At 40.9% G+C, this 21,598-nt stretch overlaps 1 long non-coding RNA gene across 3 annotated transcripts in view; it reads left to right on the forward strand.

The window, feature by feature from the left end:
• The window catches only part of LOC106835361 (uncharacterized), a 112,547-nt gene extending 91,155 nt beyond the window's left edge, over window positions 1-21,392 (forward strand). Inside the window, exons 3-5 of one of the 3 annotated variants that reach the window (XR_011493910.1) lie at window positions 17,805-17,896; window positions 18,636-18,747; window positions 18,928-21,392. This is a non-coding gene — a long non-coding RNA (uncharacterized lncRNA). Of the gene's footprint in view, window positions 1-17,804; window positions 18,748-18,927 lie in introns of all 3 variants that reach the window. The other 2 variants (XR_011493909.1, XR_001399095.3) reach the window with 2 other exon arrangements.
• The last annotated feature ends 206 nt before the right edge of the window (window positions 21,393-21,598 follow it).

Genomic DNA, 21,598 nt, shown 5'->3' on the forward strand with positions numbered 1-21,598 from the left:
TGCCCTAGGCAGTGTGCCATCCAGCCCAAACTAGGAAAGTTTCATTACGTAATGGAACTAGTGAAAAGAATCACTTTCTTGAATTTCTTCTTTGAAAGTCACTTTATGACTTCTACTAATTTAGGAGAGTTTAAATGCAAACATATGAGGGCAGAAACATGGGTTAGGGGAGGCTTCCAGTCATCAAACACAACGCAAGTTGTTCCTTCACTGTTAAAGTCTAATAGACCTGAACTAAAAATCAAACCTCTATGACGTTTTTACTAAACTCTGTTGATAAACACGGAAGGAAGATATGGAGCCACAGATGTGTTTATTTGACTTAGAAAGGGCTTATTAGGGGGCAATTTTTGTGGTGCATCATTTTCTTCATTGATCATGCACAAATGATTCTTTTTATAAAGACGTATCATAAAATCTCTAACATGGCCTTCAAAAGGAAACAGAGTTCAAAGAAAATAATGAAGGGTTTGCTCAGATCTTCCAGAGAAGGAAGGAATCTCGTTGAAAAAACTAGGACATCCTCTGTCTGACGGGGCAACTGAGAACCAGAGAAGTAAACAATTTTGGGGAAGAATAAAAGCATTCAGGGACTTTGGTGAGTATCTTAATGCTGAAAAGATTTGAGGAGATTTGGAAGTATTGCAGGTGACTACTAAATAACTGGGGGAATTTTCTTCTGAATGATCTTATCTAGAAGGGGAAAAAGAGAACTTACGTTTAATGGGCATTTGCTCCTTGGTATTAGATGACACACACTCTTACACACGCATATATATTGATTTCATGCATATATGTTAGATTACACATGTTATATATATTTACATTTTACATAATATAGTAATTTAAAATGTAACAATTGCAGTAAACCTGTGATATAAGTATTACTTCCCCATTTTAGTGATGAGGAATGAAAGGCTCAGAGAGTTCCTTGTGTGCAGTCGCGCATAAGAGGAACAATGAGGATTTGTGCTGAAGTCTACCAAATTCCAGAGCCTGCTAGTTTTTCCACTATATATTGATGTCCAGAGAATAACTCAATTGAAAAATTTAAAAATCAAAGTGTATTTTGATATGCTCCATCACTGACTAGGCGTGTGACCTTGGGCAAATTCTTTAGGCTCTCTGGCTTCATTTGACTGTTTGTAAAATGTGAATCGCAGCAGTTTCATTGACTGTCTTGAACGGTTGCTGAAAAATTCTGTGGAATAATCAAGTCAAAGTACTTAGTAAACCATACAAACTAATGTACAAGACAGTATTGTGAAAGTGCTGTACAAAAAGAAGGGCCTGTTGTCTTATTTTTAACATTGTGCAAGGAAACCAAAGGAAATTACCTAAATTTAGCCAGTGATTTAAGCAAGATCAAAAAGAATAACAAAAATATTTTTTTATTGCAACTTAAGGAAGATACAAATTAAAAACTTCTTTGTTTAGAACCATGGAATGTTGATAATCGTTTAAGCTGAGTGCTGGATACCAAGGGATTCTCACTACTTTTGTGTGTTTGAAAATTTCCATCTTAAAAAAAGTACAAAAAATAGTTCCTTATTTGGCTATTAAAGATTAGATAGGATGGTGGTTAAGAGCAAGGATTCAGTAGCCAGAATGCCTGGGCTCAAATCTTGCCTCTGCCATTTACTAACTGTGTGACCTTGAGTAAGTTACTTGACCACTCTGTGCCTTGATGGCCTCATCTATAAAATGAGGATAATCACAGTGTCTACATCATAGGCTTGTTCAGAGAATTAAATAAGTTGATATTTGATAAGCAGTTAGAAAATTATGTATAAGTATTTGATGAATAAAATCAAAATCTTTTGGGTTCTGAATAGATACTATTATTAACAAACAACATGAGGCTCAGAAAAGTCAAGCAACTTACTCAACATCACAAAGTTAGTAAGGGACTGTGTCTGGGTTTGATTCTGGGTCTATCCGACTCCAAAAGCTTGGCTCTCTGTGCCATGTTGTCTCCTATAGGGGGCTCACTGTGATTCAGCCAGGTCCTAGTTTGGCGAATGCTACTGTATTTACTCCAGTGTTTAAGGGAGTCTTGGAGATCAGGAGGGTTGCTGGGGTGGGTTGGTTGGCCTTCAAAGAGGCCAAGAGACTTCCTAGGGGTGCAGCAGGAGATAGTCTCTGTGGACCCCCCAGACCTTTCTGGAAGAGTTTTCAAGGGGGTCAGAGTTTCATGGTGGGTGGAGATGGGACTTGAGAAATACTTTGCATGGCTGTTACTAGGCTTCCACTTCACCCGATGTGATCAAGGGGTCAAGAACTTTAGTAAGAAGGGCAAGACAGGCCTAGTTGTCTGCCCCTTACTCCACATAAGCCACATAAAAGCTATCACATACATGGTATTTCCCATGTTCCAGGCCTTGTTCTAAGTGCTTCCCACATATAAGCGCATTGAGAACATAGGTATTAACCTGGATTCCCTTAAACGACCCACACAAGCTCTAGAGGCTTGAATCCTCCTGCAGATTTACAGCCATTATTTTTCACTATCTTTTGCTAATAGAATTGCCAAGGAAATTATTTTATTAGCTCTAGAGATAAACAAAAAATAGAGCTAGACAGATTAGGTAGGCTGCCTCACTCAAATATAAGGGTGAGAACATTACAGCTTTACTGTTATCTCTTCTGGTGTCACGTTCTATTCTTTCTGAATCAGGCGGATCTGAACCCATCCTACACATATGAAAAAGTGCCAGTCTCACAGGATGTCAGAAGGAGAAATGAACATGGAAGTGGATTAAAACTCACCCCGTTCCTTAAGGAAGAATTAAGGAAAAGTTAGCTACTTTGACACAGGGGGAAATAGTCATAAATAAAAGCAGTGGTAACACAGAGATTACCCAAGAATCTTTCAGTCCTTCTCAATTTGACCAAAGTACGTTTCCGAAGTTTAAACCTGAATAGGCAAATGCCACACTACGCCATTTCAATGAAAGCGAAGGGATTTTGCTGCTGCCTAGATTTGGATTTTAATGACCCTCTGAAACCTGGTGGCCAATCCCCTGTGATCACAGTGAGAGTAAAAATGCTAGAGGCAGTACTGTAATTAACATCAGTATAGCTTCTTCTTACGAAAGAGATTCATGGGCATTTTCCCGTTTGACCTCTTCAGCAATTATGTGTGGGGACCTATGGTTTTCTCCATTCTAGAAGTGGAAGAAACTGAAGTCCAGGGAGATTATGAGACTCATGTACCACTGCAGACACTGGTTACTGGTGGGTCCAGGATATGAGCTCATGTCCTTACCCAAACATTGGGAATACTTTCATTCTATCCCATTGTTTCCGACCAAAAAGTTATGAACCTGTGGTAAGAAAGATTGTCTGTGTCCATTTGGGCTGTTATGACAGAAAGCCATAGATGGGTAGCTCATAAACAACAAACTACTTCTCACAGTTCTGGAGGCCGAGAAGTCCAAGATCAAGGCACTAGCAGATTCCGTGTCTGCTGAGGGCCCATGTCCTGGCTCATAGATGACTGTCTTTTTGTCATGTTCTCACACGTCAGAAGGGGCAAGGGAGCTCTCTAGGGTCTCTTTTGTAAGGGCACTAATCCCATTCATGAGGGCTCTGCCCTCATAACCCAATCATTTACCAAAGGCCCCACCTCCCAACACCATCGTGTTGGGTGTTAGGATCTAACAGATGAATTTGGGGAACACAAACATTCAGTTTATAGCATTAATGTTGATAAAAACAGACATAGCATGATACTGAAAATATGAGCTTACAAGTAAATGCTCCTGAACAATTTAGCTCGTGAAATTATTTTAAAGCCAGCAATCCTAGATCCTTGGAGATAATACACATGCCAAACTTTTTTACTAGCCTATTAGTTTTTTTTTTTTTCCAGCAGGTAGACAGCTATTTGAAAAGCTCTCAGTGGAATGGCTTAATTCTTTAAGAATAGATTTCCCAGTTTTTTGGGCTACACTGAGACACTAAGTTGTATCATCTGAGAATTCTTGGGATAGTCAAATATAGGAGGGGGAGCCTGCTCATTTGCCCAGTCCATTAAGATGAGATTGCAGGAGGAAGTTAATAAGAATCTTTCATATAAAATAACATTTCCTCAGATTTATGTAAAAATAATGAATATAAATGACTATGGGGAAGACAGCCTATTAGTAGAAAGTTTCCTTTTTCACCTAATCACCAATTAATGTAACTTGGAGGGAAGCCAGCGTGGCATCTCCTGACCTTCCTTTGTCATTCAACATCTCTCTGAGAGGGACATGCATTGACTTTGTGAGGTAGAACAGGTCTGTTGGGTCTCCACATTCCACACAAGGGTTTCTCCATCAAAACTGGTGGTAGCAAGGGGATCAAGAGATGGACAGACATCCGCAGCTAAGATATATCCCGTGTGGAATGGTCCTCCTTTCCAAGAAGAGTAGGCAATCACATGAATGTTCTGGAAAGAACCATAGAGGAAGAGACTCATCTGGGTTTCCAGAGAGGACGGTTCACCCTTGCCTAGTGGACTAGGTGGATACTCACAGCCCCACACTCCAAAATGAGCTTCAAGAAGTCCAGAGCAGGACTCTGCTGATCCCAGCGCTTCCCACCAGTGGAGAGAGTGTATTTTGAGGCCCGTCCCAGACTGCTTTCTGGGGTTTTCTTCTCTGGGTACTAATAACTAGATGAACCAGAGACACAACAACCAGTCTCTTCTCTCACCAGTGATCTTGTGGTTCATTTCTCCCACCTTACCCATTCATTCTTCCCCCTCAACATACTCTTGGAATTACTGTGTTTTTCTGTTCATGTTTATGCTGATTACACATTTGTTGGGCTTGTCTCCCGTACACCCTCTTTAAAGGGTGGGGATGGGCCCCTTCTCCACTATCCATTATCCAGAGTGTCTACTTACGGGACTCCATGCCCTGAGGGGGTGCAGTAAATGCTTGTTTACCAGCTGCCCAATTTCTCCATATGTCCCCTCTTCTACTCTGGGAGCTAGTCTGACCAAACCTTTGATCAAGTCTGATGGAGGCAGTCGAGGTCAATGCTGTTCATAGTTAGAAGTCCCTCCTATGACTGAAGCACAGAGCTAGGCTCTTTAAATGAGTAAGATGAATACATCTTATCCAGAGCCTTTCAAGCCGGAGGAGACATCAGTGCCAACAGTTCTCTGCCCTCCTGTTAACTCACTCTGGTGGGTCCAATTAGTTGTGAAATGTGTCATCAGTAATTTGTTACTAATAATAAAGTACTGAATGAGGATGACTTATTTTTTAAAAATAAATTTGAGTGGATTCAGAGTTATTTTTATAATAACTCTTCATGATTTTTGTAGCATTATTTATGGGTGTGAAACTCTGTAGTTTTCAACATTTTTTTCCCTTCCGATGCACATGCCCCATGTACCCCCATGGGCCTATTTAAGGAGTGGTTGCTTCATTTCAGCTGAAACGTAAGTAAGATGACTGGTGGTGTGTGTGTGTCAACCAGCTTTCCAGCTCTGACTGCACGCCTTTCTCACCAGTGTAAGGAAGCTTATCTGAAAGCAAGCTATGATGGTAACATTATTACAGATACCATCTATTATGGGGAGAGGGAGATAAACTCTGATGAGAAAGTTTCTTGGATAGGGCAGATCTAAGCTGAGTCTTGAAAGGTGGGCACAACTTGGACAGATAGCTCTGGAGTACGGGAGCCAGCCAGCAGTAAAAAAAGTTGGGCAAAGTTGCAAAAGAGGGAAGTGTTGAAAGTGTTCAGGGTCCTATGAGTTGTCCAGCATGGCAAAAATCTTGAAGGGTTATGGAAGATGGAAGGGTTTACACTTAATTCTGTATATAGTGGAAAGCCATCTGAGTTAGTCAAATCGGGCACATTAACTTGCATATTTCTACGTGACAGACACATAGAATAGTTTTTGAAAAGTTCCTGAATGGGTTTAGATGTATCTGTAAACTTTTTAGGGCTTTAAAAACATTATTTCTAAGTGTAGTATGGTGGTTAAGAGTCCTGGCTCTAGAACCAGTTAGTTTGGGTTCAAAAACAGCCTCTGTCATTTACTGGCTGTAGAACTAGGGTTATTGTGTCTCAATTTCTTCATCTGTAAAATGTGGATAATAAAGGTGCTTATTTCATGTATTTGTTACTAAGTATTAAATGGATTAAAATATAAGTGCTAAGTGTTAAATGGATTAGAATACAACTTGGCATAGAATAAGCTCTCAGTAACTGCCAGCTGCTAACACGAGTATTATTATTACCTTTGCTAAGTGACAAGGTGGATGTTCTCTCATCATTTCCTGATGATGTGAGTGAAATATGACACATCTTAATGAATCAACTCTTATTTGTTGAGTGAGCATTTCAGTCACTCTGTCACACTTTCTGAGCGACATAGAGAAGTAAGATGTGTTCACAACCCTCAAGGATGTTCCAATCCAATGAGAAAAATAAGATATACAAGTGTGGAAAAGCTAACCAACAACAAAACAAGGGTGTGCCAGTGTATTAGATAGCACAACCAGTGCCAAATGAAGGTTATGACAGCCCTTTTCTCTAAGAGTGTGGAGAAGGAAATGATGACATGTGGGTTACAGTGCTTTGGGAAATCTTTAAGAATTGCAGAGTTTGATCTGGGGGTTTAAGTTTGAGTAGGAATTGGATATCTGGAGAAAATGATGGGCTGCTTCCAACATCTTTCTGGGTATTTATCTAGACTGGTAGTGCTTGTCACTGCACTCTTTCAATTATACATTGGTTGGTTGTTTAAGGTGTTTTCTAAATTTTTCAGTCTCCATTGTGTTAGTCTATGCTTCTTGTGCCTTCTGTATCTTTAGAGCGCCTTTCCAGTCCCCAGTGTGGGGCTCTGTATAATTGTATATTCAGGAAAGGATCCTTCTGCAGTTCTATAATTTGTAAATATGGCGATGAGATTTACCTCTTAGAGACAGATTAATCTGTACATACAAGTCTTTGCGTGTTTTCCAGTACTGAGAATTTTTTTTTCTCTGCCCAAATCCTATTTTTGTTAATTGGACGATGGCATAGAGCAAATCTCCATTCATTCCACATCTGCTAAAAAAAACTACCTGAAAAGCTTTGCAAAATAAGCTTCACTGACTTGGCTGAAAGAGAAGGAGCAGGGAAAAAGGAACCAGGACACGGGATGCCATTTGTTGAGTTTTCTCAATAATAAAGACCAGGAAGCCACATGTAAAAGAAGTGGAACTCAGAAATATTATAAATGGGTGATTGTCAAGAAGATGTTAAGTTAAATCTTTGCCATTTCATGCTCATGATTATTCTTATTTGTACTCACCCTAATTTCCTCTGAAGGGGTAAATGTCCTGGAGGGAGGGACTGCACGTAACGTGAGACAGGTGGCTTTGAGTGTGAGTAATTGTTTGCTGAGTGCCTAGGCAGCAGAGGCAGGAGGAGAAGAGTATGGTGAAGGACAGAGGATTACGGAGGGAGCAGCAGACAGCAGTGGGAAATACCTGCAGAAGATTCCATGAGCAAGCATTCTGGGAGACGACTCTCATTCGGCAGTACCAGAGACTTTCAGTGACCAAAGGGTCCCCGATGGGAAAAAAAGGATGATAGTTGGGAGAAATAGGAGTCAGTGGTTCAAGGATCAGGGAAATGAAAGAGGGAACTACGTTGCTTGGATCTCTAGTGTGTGTCAGTGGTTGTGAGGGTTAATTTTATGTATCCACTTGGCTAGACTATAGTTCCAAGATGTTCGATTAAATATTATTCTGGATGTTTCTGTGAGGGTGTTTTGAGGTGAGTTTACATTTAGATAGGCAGATTGCCTTCCATAATGTGCCCTCCAATCAGCTGAAGGCAGGAAGAGAACAAAAGGATGACCTCTCTGGAGAAAGAGGGGATTCTGCCAGCAGACTGCCTTTGGACCTCATCTGCAACATTGGCTCCTCCTGGTTCACCAGCAGACTGCCTTTGGACTTGAACTGCAACTCTTTCCTGAGTCTCCAGCCTGCGGTCCTCCCCCATCAGATTTTGGACTTGCAAAGTACATGAGCCAATTCCTTAAAATAAAGCAACCTCTCTGTCATATATATACTCATCCTATTGGTTCTGTTTCTCTGGAGAACCCTACTAATACAATGGTATAGCAGATACTCTATGTGTATCTCACTTTGTTCTTAAGAGTACTGTTCAAGGTCACATAGCTCCTCAGTGACAGAGACAATATTCAAATCCAAGTCTGTCTGACTTCCAATCCCACATTCTGCTCATCAAAACACGCTTCTGAGGACTCAGGGAAGGGCTTTTGGACAACTAAAACCTGAATCACTGGCTTCTTGTTGGTGTGAAGATTCTCATGGAAGCTAATAGGAGACTTAATGGAGAATCAACTAACTGGGCTCGCTGCCTCGCTGGGCTGCGTGGTACAAAGGCAGTTGACCTTCAAAGCTGAGAAAACACTGCCTCGGGTTCTTGCCAGCTCAGGTTGGCTGGAATCAGGGTGACCTGATCCTTCTGAGCCATTCAGTTTCAGTGGAAGGAGAGGTGATGTTTCTTTCCATTCCAGGTGCCTGGAGGTTCAGCTGGAGAGTACATTATGCCATCAACAACCTGCCAAAGAGATGCTCTGCTCTTCTATTCCTTCTCAATATTTCCTGGCAGCCCCTCCCCCTTTATTCCTGCCCCTCTCAGTGTAAATGTGGGACTTGGAAAGCACAGGAAGGAAAGACGTGAATTCAGGGTCGGTGCCATAGCAGAAGGGCTGGTGGACTGGGGGATGACACAGCTCTCCCTTATTAAGCTTCCCTATTTAGGACCAAGAGGGAGAAGGTCTGAAGTAAGGTGGGAATTTTCTCATGATTCCTTTCTGCCTCTTGGAAGCTTGAGTTGCGGGACTGTAAAACCAGAGCAGGTTTTTCCAATCACTTTGGGCAGCAGAGTGAGTCCCTGATGTCACATGCCTGAGCTCTCCACTTCTTGAAATTAGGGCCAGCTGCTTAACAGCCAGAAGTGAGGAATGTGGGGGTGCCAGCTGGTGTATGGGAAACATAAAAACCCAGCACCGTAGCCGGCTTTATGCTCCTTTGAGCACTGGAAAAAGAAGAGAGGAAGGGAAGCATAATTATTTTCTTCTTCAGTGGTTTTCTTTCAAGGGAATCTATGATGTAACTGTAAATAAGTGAGAATGATCTTTTAAATATTCAGTATACCAGAAGTTACACATCCCAGGGAGTAATAAACATATGAAACCCTATCAACATAGTCATCTTGACTACATGCTTATTCTAAATCTTTGCTGGCATGTGCCTCTATGTCTTTGTCTTCGGAAACCACGTGTGAAAAAGGCCAGACATTTGTCACAGAGGAAGCAAATTAAGATTAATCATATCTAGCATGTCAATAACTGTAACTGGGCTAAATATCATAGTTTTAAAAATACAACTGATTACAAAGCAAAGACTAACTATAAGGTGAGAAAAGATATGTTTAAAACAAAGTGACTCACAGAGGTTGAACATAAAGAATGGGAAAAGGTATGCCAAATATAAATGAAAAGAAAATATGAATCCTCATCTTAGTGTCAGACAAAGTTAAAGCCAAGGCAAAGAACATTAAATGAAACAAAGAAGGGTGCCATACCATTTTAAAGAGAACCACACTTAAGATCTAATAAATATGTGCCATGGTCCATGGGGCCTAGAAGGTTGTTTTTCTTTTAGTTTTCATTTTTTTATCTGGTGCTTTGGTGAAAAAAATTGGAATTTATTGAGAGATTTAAAAAATCAGGCGACTTCAAATAAAAAAATTCCATATATCTAGTTTCTCTTGTAAAATCAGAAAATCTGGCAATAGTGGGCCTGAATTTTCATGTAGCATCAATCATCTAGGCAGGGGTTGGCAAGCTATGTCCTCTGGACCAAATCCAGTCTACTACCCAAAGACATCCACACTGAAGAAATCTATGCCAAGACGCATAGCCATCAAACTCCAGAAAACTAAAGACAAAAATCTTGAAAGCAGGAGGGAAGATATAACACCTTAACTATAATTTCTTATTGGAAACCATGAAGGCCAGAAAAGAAATGGTGGAATAATTTTCATATGCTGAAAAAAAAGGGCTGTACACCCACAATTTGATATCCAGTGAAAATATCCTTCAGGAATGAAAGGAAAAGCAAGACATTTTCACATGAGGGAAAATTAAGAGAATTTGTCACCAGCAGACCTTATGTAATGAGATCAGCAGCGTGGTTTAAACAATACAGTCCAAAAATAGGTAAAAATAAATGAAACAAAATTCTGGTTCTTTGGAAAGATCAATAAAATTGACAAATCTCTGTCAAAACTTACAGAGAAAAAAAGACTGATTTAAACACCACCAATTATGATGCCAGAGATTTAAATGAGAGAAAACATTGCAGACTCTGCAGATATCTTCTCAAGCAAAAAAAAAGAAGAGGAAGATTGGCAAGAGATGTTAGCTCAGGGCCAATCTTCCTCACCAAAAAACCAAAACCAACCAACTAACTAAACAAACAAAAAGGATCATAGGATTCTACAAATAACTCTACACACAAATTGGACAACTTATGTGAATTGCAGCAGTTCCTCAAAAGGCACAAACTACCACAAAATATGAAGGAGATAATTTGAATAGCCCTATAACTATTTAGGAATTTGAATTTGTAATTTTAAAACTCTGTAAAAAGAAATCTTCAATTCTAGATTGTTTTGCTGGAGATCAGCACCAAATGTCTAAAGAAAGGTTAACTCCAATTCTATACAGTCTCTTCCAGAAAAATACAAGAGGAAAATACTTTAGATTAAAAAAAAACTCAGATGATTTATAAGCTTTTGTTTTATGAAACCATGATACCAAAACTTGACTAAGACTATCACAAAAAGGGAAAATTATAGGCCAATCTCTTTTGCAAACAGATGTAAAAAATTTAAACAAAACACTAGCAAATCAAATCCAGTGGTGCGAAAGGGTAACGTGTACATTTGCATCCAGGAATACAAATTTGTTTTAACATTTGATAATCAAATAACTTACCGTGTTAACAGAATAAAGAATAAAAAACATATGGTCATCTGAATGGATGCAGAATAAATGTTTGATAAAACTGCTGGACACGCAGAAGAGGGGTGTTACCTTGCTCCAGAGGGTGACCCAATGAGACGTAGGACTCCTTCAGCATAGTGCTCTGCAGGCATGTGTGGGAGAGAATGTCCTAAACCTTTATCACCTGAGAAAGAAGAAAAGTCATCCCTTCCATGGGGTTCTGGACTGCATTAATGTTAAAACATCCAACAGATATCAGTCATTGCTATGTAGATTGGGATGGTCATCTATGTCCCTGGGAACATAACATAAAAAGACCTTAATTTCTTTTATCTGAAAATCCTAACTCTTCTAAGAGGCTTATGTACCCACAATGGCCTGAACATTAAATATATAGTAGTGGGTTGACTGTGATTCATTCCAATGACAATCTTTTTAATTTGATGGCCAAGATACATGTGTGGAATAGGGATAGTGATTTTGGAAACAGCCTTATGCTCAAGTTACCTATGCATGAAGGAAGATGATTGCTTTCTCTGGCAATTGTAGGAGGCATGAATCAAGAATGGATCTTTATCTTATCTTTGTCTATATCATTTAAGAAATATTGAGTACTTACTAGGTTCTGGGGACTGTGAAGATAAAACATGGGCACTGTCCTCAAGGACCATGATGTAGCAGGAAGACAGACATGTAAACATATAGTTACCATATTATGTGATAGACTTTATGACAGAAATGCAGACAGAGACTATCAAGTCTGCTTATAGATCAGGGAGTTTCAGTTTCTCTGAAGGTAGAGATATTTGAACTGAGTCCTGTAAGATGAATGGAGGGAACAGAATGGCAAAGGAATGATTAGAAAGACCAAGAAGTGTTTAGGGAATGCAAGTAATTAGGTAAGGCCAGGCAATAAGAACATTTGAGACAGAGAATGAGAGAGAGAGGAGAGAGATTACATGTGTGTGTGTGATTCAGGGTGGTAGGAGTGAGAGAGTGGAGCAGATATTGAAGCTCAAAAGATATGCAGGAGGCCCTTAAAAACCATATGGAATGTGAACTCCGTTACAGTGGCTTTAAGCGTGGGAATGGTATAATCAGATTTGCTATTTAGAAAGATCCCTTGAGAAGCAATGTGGAGGGTGGATTAGAGGACGGGCGCTTGTAAACCAAGACAATGGAGAAGGTAAATCGGATTGACTTAACTTCAAGATTAGTTGAATCTAAGAAACACTGTGAAGTTCAGGAAGGAATCTTAAGGGGACACCCAGGCTGTAGGCATGGGTGAGTGGGCATATGATTAGAATATTAACTAAGCTGGGAAATACAGAAGGAGAAGCAGCGTGAGAGTGGGCAGAGGAGCAAGATAGGGAATTCATGGTTTGGACCATGGTGGAAAGTGAAATCTCTTCTCCAACAGAGACTGTCGTCTTCTTATCTAGGTTAAGGACTGCTTCTCTGGTCCCTTTAGACCCCTAGCTCTGGTTCTAGTTTGTTCCATTCAGAAATTCTATCTTTTTATTTCTGGCTTTACTTGCCTCTATTACAGATACTCCCTAATTCTAATTGTTTCTGATACTTAACTCCAGATGAAAAGAAATGCTTACTTTCTCTGCAGCTGGTCAGTCAATATAAGTTTACAAGTCTCTGTGTTGAGAAACCCATGGCGTCAGTTCTCAGTTAGCCACCCTAATGTTGTAGGGCTAAGGTGTCAATTTTCCAGAATAATAAATAAATGAACACACACACACACACACACAACTAGGCTTTGGAATCATCCATCTATCCATCTATTTCAATAAATATTTATGGAGTACCTGCATAGAGAAGCCATTACTGTAGACACTTGGAAAACATTTTTATAGCGTAATTGTCAGGGAGACAATAAAAAGTAAACAGATGAAGAAATAATGTAGTTTCATATGGTGAGAAGAGTTTTAAGAATAAATCAGTACAGGAAGACAGAGAAATGGAGGATATGTTTTAGATAGGTAATAACTGATGAGAAAAAGCGGCTCATGCAAAGATCTGGGAAAAGAGCAAGCATGTATGTCCAGGAAGCTGGTATGCGCAAGGAACATCCGAAGGTTAGCAGAACTGGGACGTGATAAATAAGAGGGAGAAAGCAGGAGGAGAAGGGGTGAGAGCCGGGCAAGTTCCTGGGGACCCTTGTAGGTCAAGAGAAGGAGCATGTATTTTACACTAAGAGTGAAGGGGAGTCACTGGTGGATTCAAGCAGGAGAGAAGCGTGAGCCGCTGTAGGCCTTGGAAGACCCATTCTAATTACTGGTCAGAGAATGGGCCCGAGGCAACAAGGTTGGTGTTAGGGAGACCAGGAGGGGACAGTTGGAAAGATGAGATGGCTCTTGTCTGAGTGTTTCTATTTAGAGAAATAGAAAGTGAGGCATCAATTGGGAGAGAGCTATGAGGACACCTGTCAAGGGAAGCCATGATATTTCAAACTACAATTAACAATTATAATAATGAAAGCGAAATGCAACATTTATTCATCAAAGGTGTTCCACGTGCCTTTATTCTTCTCTACAACTCTGTGAAGTAGAAGGTCAGGACTGTTATGTAACTTCTCCAATGCTGCCCTTGCAGTTGGTGGCACATCTAGAACTGAAACCCAGCCCTGCTTGCTGTCAACACTGAACCCCTACAGGCTGCGTCTCACTGGCTATGGAGTTTAAATGCTGCATTTTCTAAGTAGCATTTAGGATTTTTTTTTTTTAATTTCCAAGTTCATTAACCGCGGAATCTCTTTCAACAGTGTGTTTCTATCTTCCGAGGAAAGAGAAGGCAGATTCTTTCCTGTGACACTTCTTTGTTCTCTATTGTCATTTTAACTTGCCTATGCAGTATGTAAACGCAAGGATGCTTAACTCTTAAACCCAGTAAGTGATCATCAGCAGATGAACACAAGTGTAGAGGGTTTAGGTTGAGTGGGGGCGTATGGGAATGTAACCGGTGATGATAATGTGATGCTCTATTTTAGAACCAGCAGGACTGCAAGGGCTCTGATTGCTGGGAAGTAAGCGTGTCTATACCTCAAAAAAGGAAACAAGGCCACACCATGAGGGTGGCCTAAGTCAATTTAGGAGGAATGGAAGGTTACTGAGCTTTTCTATTCTGCTTTGGTTAGAACTCCTGTCCCTCCTCCGTTCCAGCAGAAGATTGTGCTAGCCTGAGAGGTGAGACTAGGAACCACTGTAAAACCACTCAGACCGTACGTTTACTTTCAAATTGGTTGATTACATCAGTGTGTGCTTCAAGAATAGTTGCTTGTGAAGGAAGGTGGCACAACCAGCAAACACCTAAAGGCACTGAGATCATCTTCTTTCAACCGCCCTGTAACACCCTTCTATTACAAAGGCAAGCCAAGAACTGTCGAAATTATGTTTTTTCTTTTCCTCTTCAGGATTTTTAACACTTGACTTTACCCGGATAAAGTTTATTTTTTGAGAAATGGAGGACCAAAAACTTACCATGTGACCTTGCTGGTTAGGCAAGTAGGGTTACTACTAAGCCTCAGCATTTTCTCAGTTTGATTGGGGATAAACTGAATAAAAGAATAACTGATAAAATGGAACCCTGTCAGAGAGTTTTTGAGAGGATTTGATGAGAAAATCTATGTAAGGCACTTAGTAAGTTACCTAGAACATAGCAAAGATTTGATCAATGATGAACTCTTATGGAAGTTTCTTTTCAAAAAATCTTTATCAGTTAGTTGTGATTCTTTGATCTTGTACCCTTCACCCTCTTTAAAATGTCTTATTGGCTTGCTTTCATTTTAAGAGCTGTTTATCTCTTTTTAAGGGCTTTTGAATATAAAACATGGTTAAGAAACTGAAGTAGGATCTCTTCTGCGGCAGCACCATGTTCTAATACGCTGATCAAACTGCACTGGTGTTAGGAGGTGAATCAGGATGCCGAGCAATGAGCCTGAGAATCCTGGCACTGGATCTGTGCATGGGTTACTGCAGCTGGTATAAATAGCTGTGAATTTCCAGGTGATTCCCGAAGGCACCACACCCTAACGGAGGGCGGTGCAGGGTTTTCTCTGCTAAGGGAAAACAGCCCAAAGAAAACATCTGTCTCTTCACTGTGGGAAGAGCACCAGGCATGTTCCATGGACAGCCAGAGCCAGTAAAAGCAAAGCTCACTCACTGCATTCTTGCAACAGCTGGGAATCTGTCCTTGAGCTTCATAGATGGCATTTCCCAGAATGTCTACACAACGTCCTTGGAGAATGGCTGTTGGGTAATTGATGATATAGGGACTCCGCAGTTGTACAGAGCCATCAGCCCCTCCCAGGGAAGTCCAGAGATTTGCAATAGTCAAAGCATGTGACCCCCTCGGAGAGTAAACAATAACACAAGGGTATGTGAATGGACAACAGGATCTAGAAGAGCGGTACTCTCTCATTGGCCTTTAAAGTGTATCTTGGATATATCTCAACCCCACCCTTTTAATACTGCTTTTGTAGTTTTTCCCTTTAGGTTGATGTCGCTGATTACCATGGATGTTTGGAGGCCGGCAGAGAATGAAATGATCTGGTTCTCTGGAATGTACTGTGTTGGGAAATGGCTTCATGGTAGAGACTGGAGATGTAGAGACAGCTCAGAAAGTGGCTGTGCTTTCCTGTATCCTGGGGTGTGAGGGGAAGAAATTGAGTAGTAAGTGCTACTTTTTATTGAGAGCTCATTATCTGTTAGGCATTGCACAAAGGATTTTGGATGCCTTATCTTATTTAATCCTCATGACAAGTTAGAAACAGGGGCTATGATAACTTCCCTTAAAGAGGTTAAACAACTTGCTCATGGTCACACAGCTGGTATATACTAGAACTAGGTATTGAACAAGACTCTCTGATCCTAGAGGCTGTACTCTTAGCCACTAAGCTAAAAAATTGTGACTTTTAACTAGGCTTAGAGAAATATTGGACAAAGCATACTTCGAGAGCAGCACCTACATCTTTGACGAATGTCCTTGATTCTGACTAAGCTCCCAGAGGAGAGGGTCTATGTCTTATTGGAATTTAGTATCCCTGCACCTGGGGATTGGTCCACAGTTGATAACCGATAAATGTTTGTCAGTTGAACTAACTGAACTGATGAGTTCTATGCAACAGTTTCTGAAACTATTAAGAAGTTTCTTAACTGTTAAGAGATGTTTCCACCTTATATTTTTGCAAACAAAAACAAATCACTAACTTCTCCCAAGATTGGAATCCAATTCAATTACAAACTCTATTTTTGGCAAGATGTTGAAGTTAGAAACATTGTCCTTCTCTCCACGTATTGCCATAAATTATTAACTTTCTTTGGTCACAAGTACCTATCATGGTGCTTGGTATGTGTTTGGATGATAATATGTAACCACAGCTTAAAACTATTTGCTAAATCAGGAATGTACCCTTTGCAAGGCTTGAATTAAATACGTAAGGAGACAGTGTTGCCAGCCACCAATGCAACATTGAGGGAATTAGTCTGTTTAATGTGGGTTGTCACATTTAGGCAGTTATCCTCTTATGATTAAGCCCAAGAGCTCACTGGAACAAAACTCAGACCTTTATCTATGATTGCGTGTACACCAGTCAGTCCTGATCAAGATGAAAATAGGTTTTTCCTAGCGGTGTGCTGGTAAATGTTTAACCAGTGGCTCTCCTGAAAACAAAAAAATCTCTGTTTTGTAGCATTGGCTGGTTTGCCTGATGCAATACACGCTCTGTGGTTGGTTTCAATTCCATTGAAGATGGAGTTGAAGAGATACACACAATCATCTCTCTTGAGATAGTCCGAGTGGGCTCCAGCTCATCACTTATTCCTCCACAACTTCCACCATGACTATGTGTGGTTCCCATCTCACCATCTATGCATACAAATAGTTACTATTCTGGTTCTCTCCTTATCTGTGGATAATGCTAAACTGAAAGGTCTGCTGACACAGCCCATTATTGTGGCTTTTTGTCTACTGAACATTTGAACTTCATGAGCCAGATTCTCAGCATTAGGCTCCAGATTCACAGGCAATTCAATTTCCTGTAATGTTTTACCTTAGACAGAGAAGTAGCTAGCCTACAGGAGGACCCCCAGTGATCTTTGCCTCCTCGTATTTATACCCTGGTGTTATCTTTTCCCGCATTCCGTTGATCACAGAATATGGCAGAAGTGGTGATGTGTCACGTCCAAGATTAAGTGAAAAAAACCATTCTGGCTTCTGTCTTAGTCACACTTTCTTGAACAATTCACTTTGGAGAAAGCCATCTGCCAAGTCATGAGCAACCCAATGGAAAGGCCAGTGTGACAGGGACTAAAGCCTCCTACCAACATGGGAGTGAGTCTGGAAGCGGGTCTTCAGCCACCGTCCAGCCTGCAGATGACCACAGTCCTGGCTGGTACAGCCTCATGAGAAACTCTGAGCCAGGACCACCAGCTAAGCTATTCCTAAATTCCTGCCACTCAGAAACTGTGTGAGATTATAAATATTTGTTGTTTTAAGCTGCTAAGTGTTGGGATAATTTGCTACACAGCAACAGATAATACAGGCAATTTCTTATTTTTAAGACCAATATTTTGTCTTTTATAATAAGATTTATTTGTATGACTTTTGCCAACATCACTCAAATTAAAAGTTCTGTCCTTATTAATTCCTTTGAAAGTGTATTTTACACACATTATTCAGTCCATTCTTCCCTTCCTCTCGCTCCTCCATCACCTCTTTCTCTTGTCTTTCAATTTCGCATCTAATGTGCCTTCTACAATAGCGAAGCAGTGGAGTCTGGTAGCAGAAGATACATGGACTTTGATTTTTGAGGTGAGAGATTTCCAGTTCTGGCTGCTGTGTGATGTCGAACAGGTACTAACGCTTTCAAGGTCTCAGCTTCCTTATCTGTAAAATTGGGGAAAGAGGTAACTTTAAGAGGTATTGTAAAGATTAAGAACAGTTAAATACGTGAAACTCCTAGCACGATGTCTAGCAAATAATGTGCATTCTGTAAATAGTAGCTATAGTACAATAACCATGTGACAATAACAACAAGGGCGGTGATCCCCAACTTTCATGAAGATTCCTGAGAGTCCATATAGCTCAGCCAAAGATGTTTCAAATAAACTGTTGTGAGGATGGTGAGAGCAGAACACACTCCGTCCTCATGGTTATCCCTCCAGAGTGAGAGTGAATGGCTCTTTACCGACTGACCAAGTGGGGGAAGGAGCCATGTCAACCATCAGGTGCAGGTTGAGTAGGGAGGGCTACGAGCTGCCTTGATGAACTCTACAGGCATCATCTGTCATCTGCCATCCTTGAATCTCCAAAATCCTGGGCCTGGAAGGCTCAGTTTAGTTCAGTAAACCATTAATTGCTAGACCCACAAAAGTGAATGAGCCCCTGGCCTTGTGCCAAGGAGCAGATCATCATAATCCTTTGTGCTACGTGCACTGGTGAATGGAGATCTGTCCCTGGTGTTAAGGGCTCAGGGAAGAGCACACCTATGTCAGACTGAGCTGTGTGGGGTGGTAGTCAGGGAGGGCTTCCGGGAAGAGGCAGGCCCAAGTCAAATTTTAAAAGATGAATTTCTTTCTCCATATCTTGGCAGGACAGGACTCAAGTCATTCAAGTTAGCTAGGTTCTCACTCCTTAAAATCTTCATATGGAAGTCTCTTTCATCTGCTTTGGATCTCGAGCTTCAGGAAGAAAGAAGCATTTGGGTAGGATTGTCTGAGATGTAGATATCCTAGTCCTATAAATGATATGGCGGTTTTTTTGCAGGGGGGCGGTGGGGAGAGTTTGGGGGATTTGTTGATTCTTAAAAGAAAATATTTGATCAACGGGAATTAAATTTCTACCAGAAAAGGGCTGATTCTCTCTTGTCCCTTTGCCCTTTCCAGCTTAGCACTTGTAATTGTTTAAAGAAGAGCTAAGATTCCTATCCTGATATGAAGCTCTCCAAGAGCCACAAAATGAAGACAAGTCTTATTGATGGTCCCAAAGCTCATGAAGAAGCCAGAGAGAATCGCCTAGCGTGAGACCATCACCCCAGCCCAGCAGTTTTATTCCTTCTAAGTCAATACGCTTTTCTGAGATGACCCAGGAAACTGTTACAGAGTTTGGAAACTAACAGATGCAGTTAACTCTCAACAACAAATTCCTGCCTCATATTTTTGCTCTCAGGTCTTTGGCCCTCAAAAGACTTCAAACTAAGCTCATGCCTCTTCCTAGCTCCTGAGTCTGGGAATGAATATCGGGGCCGTGTGGAAACTTTATCTGTGGTGCAAAGCTGCTCACTCTTTTGGATAAATAAAAGGGACGAAGGCTGTGTTCCTGGGAGAGAGTTATCATTGTAGAAAAAAGAGTTACTGCCCTAAGGTTATGCCTTTGGTTTGGAGAGAGATGAAGAACTGAGCAGTCTTTTAGGAATATCCCAGTAGTCAAATCTTGTCTTTCAAAGGACTGAAGGTGGCTGAAGGACACTTCCAAGGGGCTGGGAGTTGGAGGTCCCCACTGATGCCAATGGTGGAACAGCGGGAGGGGGTCAGGGTGGCCTTGGGTGGAGATGCCTGTGTGCTTTGGAAGGGGTGGGATGGGCCCATCAGAAGTAGGAGACAGTCCTATTTAATCTACTCTCTGCTCCACAATCTCAGGTTTGGAAAACTGCCATGGGACTTGGCTTTTGTCAACCATTAGGATGCCCTGGGAGACCACAAAAATCAAGCTAACTCTAAGAAGATGAATTCTGTGAACTCTGGAATTCCTCAGCATAGCAAGGTGGACTATGATTGGGGGTCATTGCCTACACACCCAATCCTATGTTACAAAAAGATTATAATTTTATTCAGCATTTCCAAAAGGGTATTGCAGGGAATACTGTTCCAACGATATTAATGGGGGAGTACTGTGGAAAAAAGTCATCTGTGTTCAAGCAAGTTTGGAAAATATGTGGTTAAGTGGAGTTAAACTTTATTTTCTACAGGATTTCTCATGGTTTCTCATCTGCCATCTTGAATTGTGTATCTCCAAGAGGGAGACTGTGTGCATGTTTTAAAAGTCAAGTTCTAATGTAAAAGGTAGATGATGCTTCTGCTTTTGGGTTATACCAGAAACACACCATCACGGGCACATTGCTTAAAACTGCAGAAACACAGATATGGATCTATGTATTTTATGTGAATGTGTATATTCTAAAAAAGAACCAAATAAATGCCTGTGAACAAGGAAAGGATTAGTGGTGGTGGGGATGAGGACCAGGAGGAGAGGGAGGGTTTCGTCTTAGAGATTTAGAAAAGTCAGCATTCCTGATTGAAGGTCAAGTGTCCATGATTCGAATTCTAAATCATTGGGTGACCTTGCGAACATATCTGGTTCTATTTCCCAAATGCAAAGCAGAAATGTGAAAAATAAAGGCATCTCAAACTTCTGTTACGAAATATGACAAGGATTAAACAAGCCCATGCCATTAAAATGTTTTGAGCTCTGTGGTCAAGTACACGGCCTAATGACAGGGTATGGTCTTGACCACCAGCAGGATTAGCGGAGGGGTTTGCCAGGCAGGCACAGGCAGACTCTGTTCCGCCAGGACTGGGGTCAGGGTGAGTCACACCCTGTGTGCATAAACATGCAGGCAGGCACGCAGGCTGCACCCTTGGGCTATAGTGGCTTACAATTCCAAAATACAAGCCTGAAGTCTCAAAAAGAAAGAAAACCTAGGATAATGAGAAGGTGGCCTCTCTTTTGTTGCAGAGAGAAACATGACAAAATGGCCAGCCAACCTTCAACCAGCATGGTATCCTCCTTTTCTATTAGCCTACTGGTTTCCCTCTTCACTGGGGGTTTTATGGGACTGCCTAAGTGGTTATTTGCTTAGAGCATGCTCAGTCCTACCAAAGAGATGGGAGTCCCAAGAAAGGACACTCCAAAAAGTGATTTTTTATGTTGGTGGTGATGGCAAGCTTGGGTACATTGGGCATGTAGGCAGTGTCCCTTTGTCCAAATTTTATGGTTGCTCTTTCCCATTGCTGAGTCATTGAGTTATCTTGAAATCTGAGGAAAAAAGCCTGTGAGGCGTGGCCTGACAATAGAGAAGCCTGGTGTTTTTGAGTATAACAAGAGTGCCACCTTGAGTTGTTTGTGAGTACTGCAGACCCTACTTGGCTGATCAGTGGTTCTGAGATGGAAGGAATGGAACTGGTGGTTACCTTTTGCAACAATAAGAAAAACTGTAAGGCCTGGATTACCTCTATGACATCCAAAGAAAATTGTGTATATATATATATTTGTATAAAGGATAAATATAACAAATGTAATTATTAACATTTACTTACTATGTTTTAAAGAAAGAATGAAACTTTCAAAAGCACTCGTGTATTTTATTGTTGCAGTTACTAGCATAACCCTGGTCAGGCCTGAGCGGAGGGCTCAGACAGACCATCAGAGACTCAGGCAATGAACAGTGTGTCCTTATCTTGTTTGAAATTGAGGACTCCACACAGCTTTGCACTCAAATCCCTTTATTAGTTCTATTCTGAGCTTTTCTCTATTTGTCAGACTTTGCCATTTTGCTCT

Source organism: Equus asinus, chromosome 13 (assembly GCF_041296235.1).
Source record: "Equus asinus isolate D_3611 breed Donkey chromosome 13, EquAss-T2T_v2, whole genome shotgun sequence".
NCBI lineage: Eukaryota > Metazoa > Chordata > Mammalia > Perissodactyla > Equidae > Equus > Equus asinus.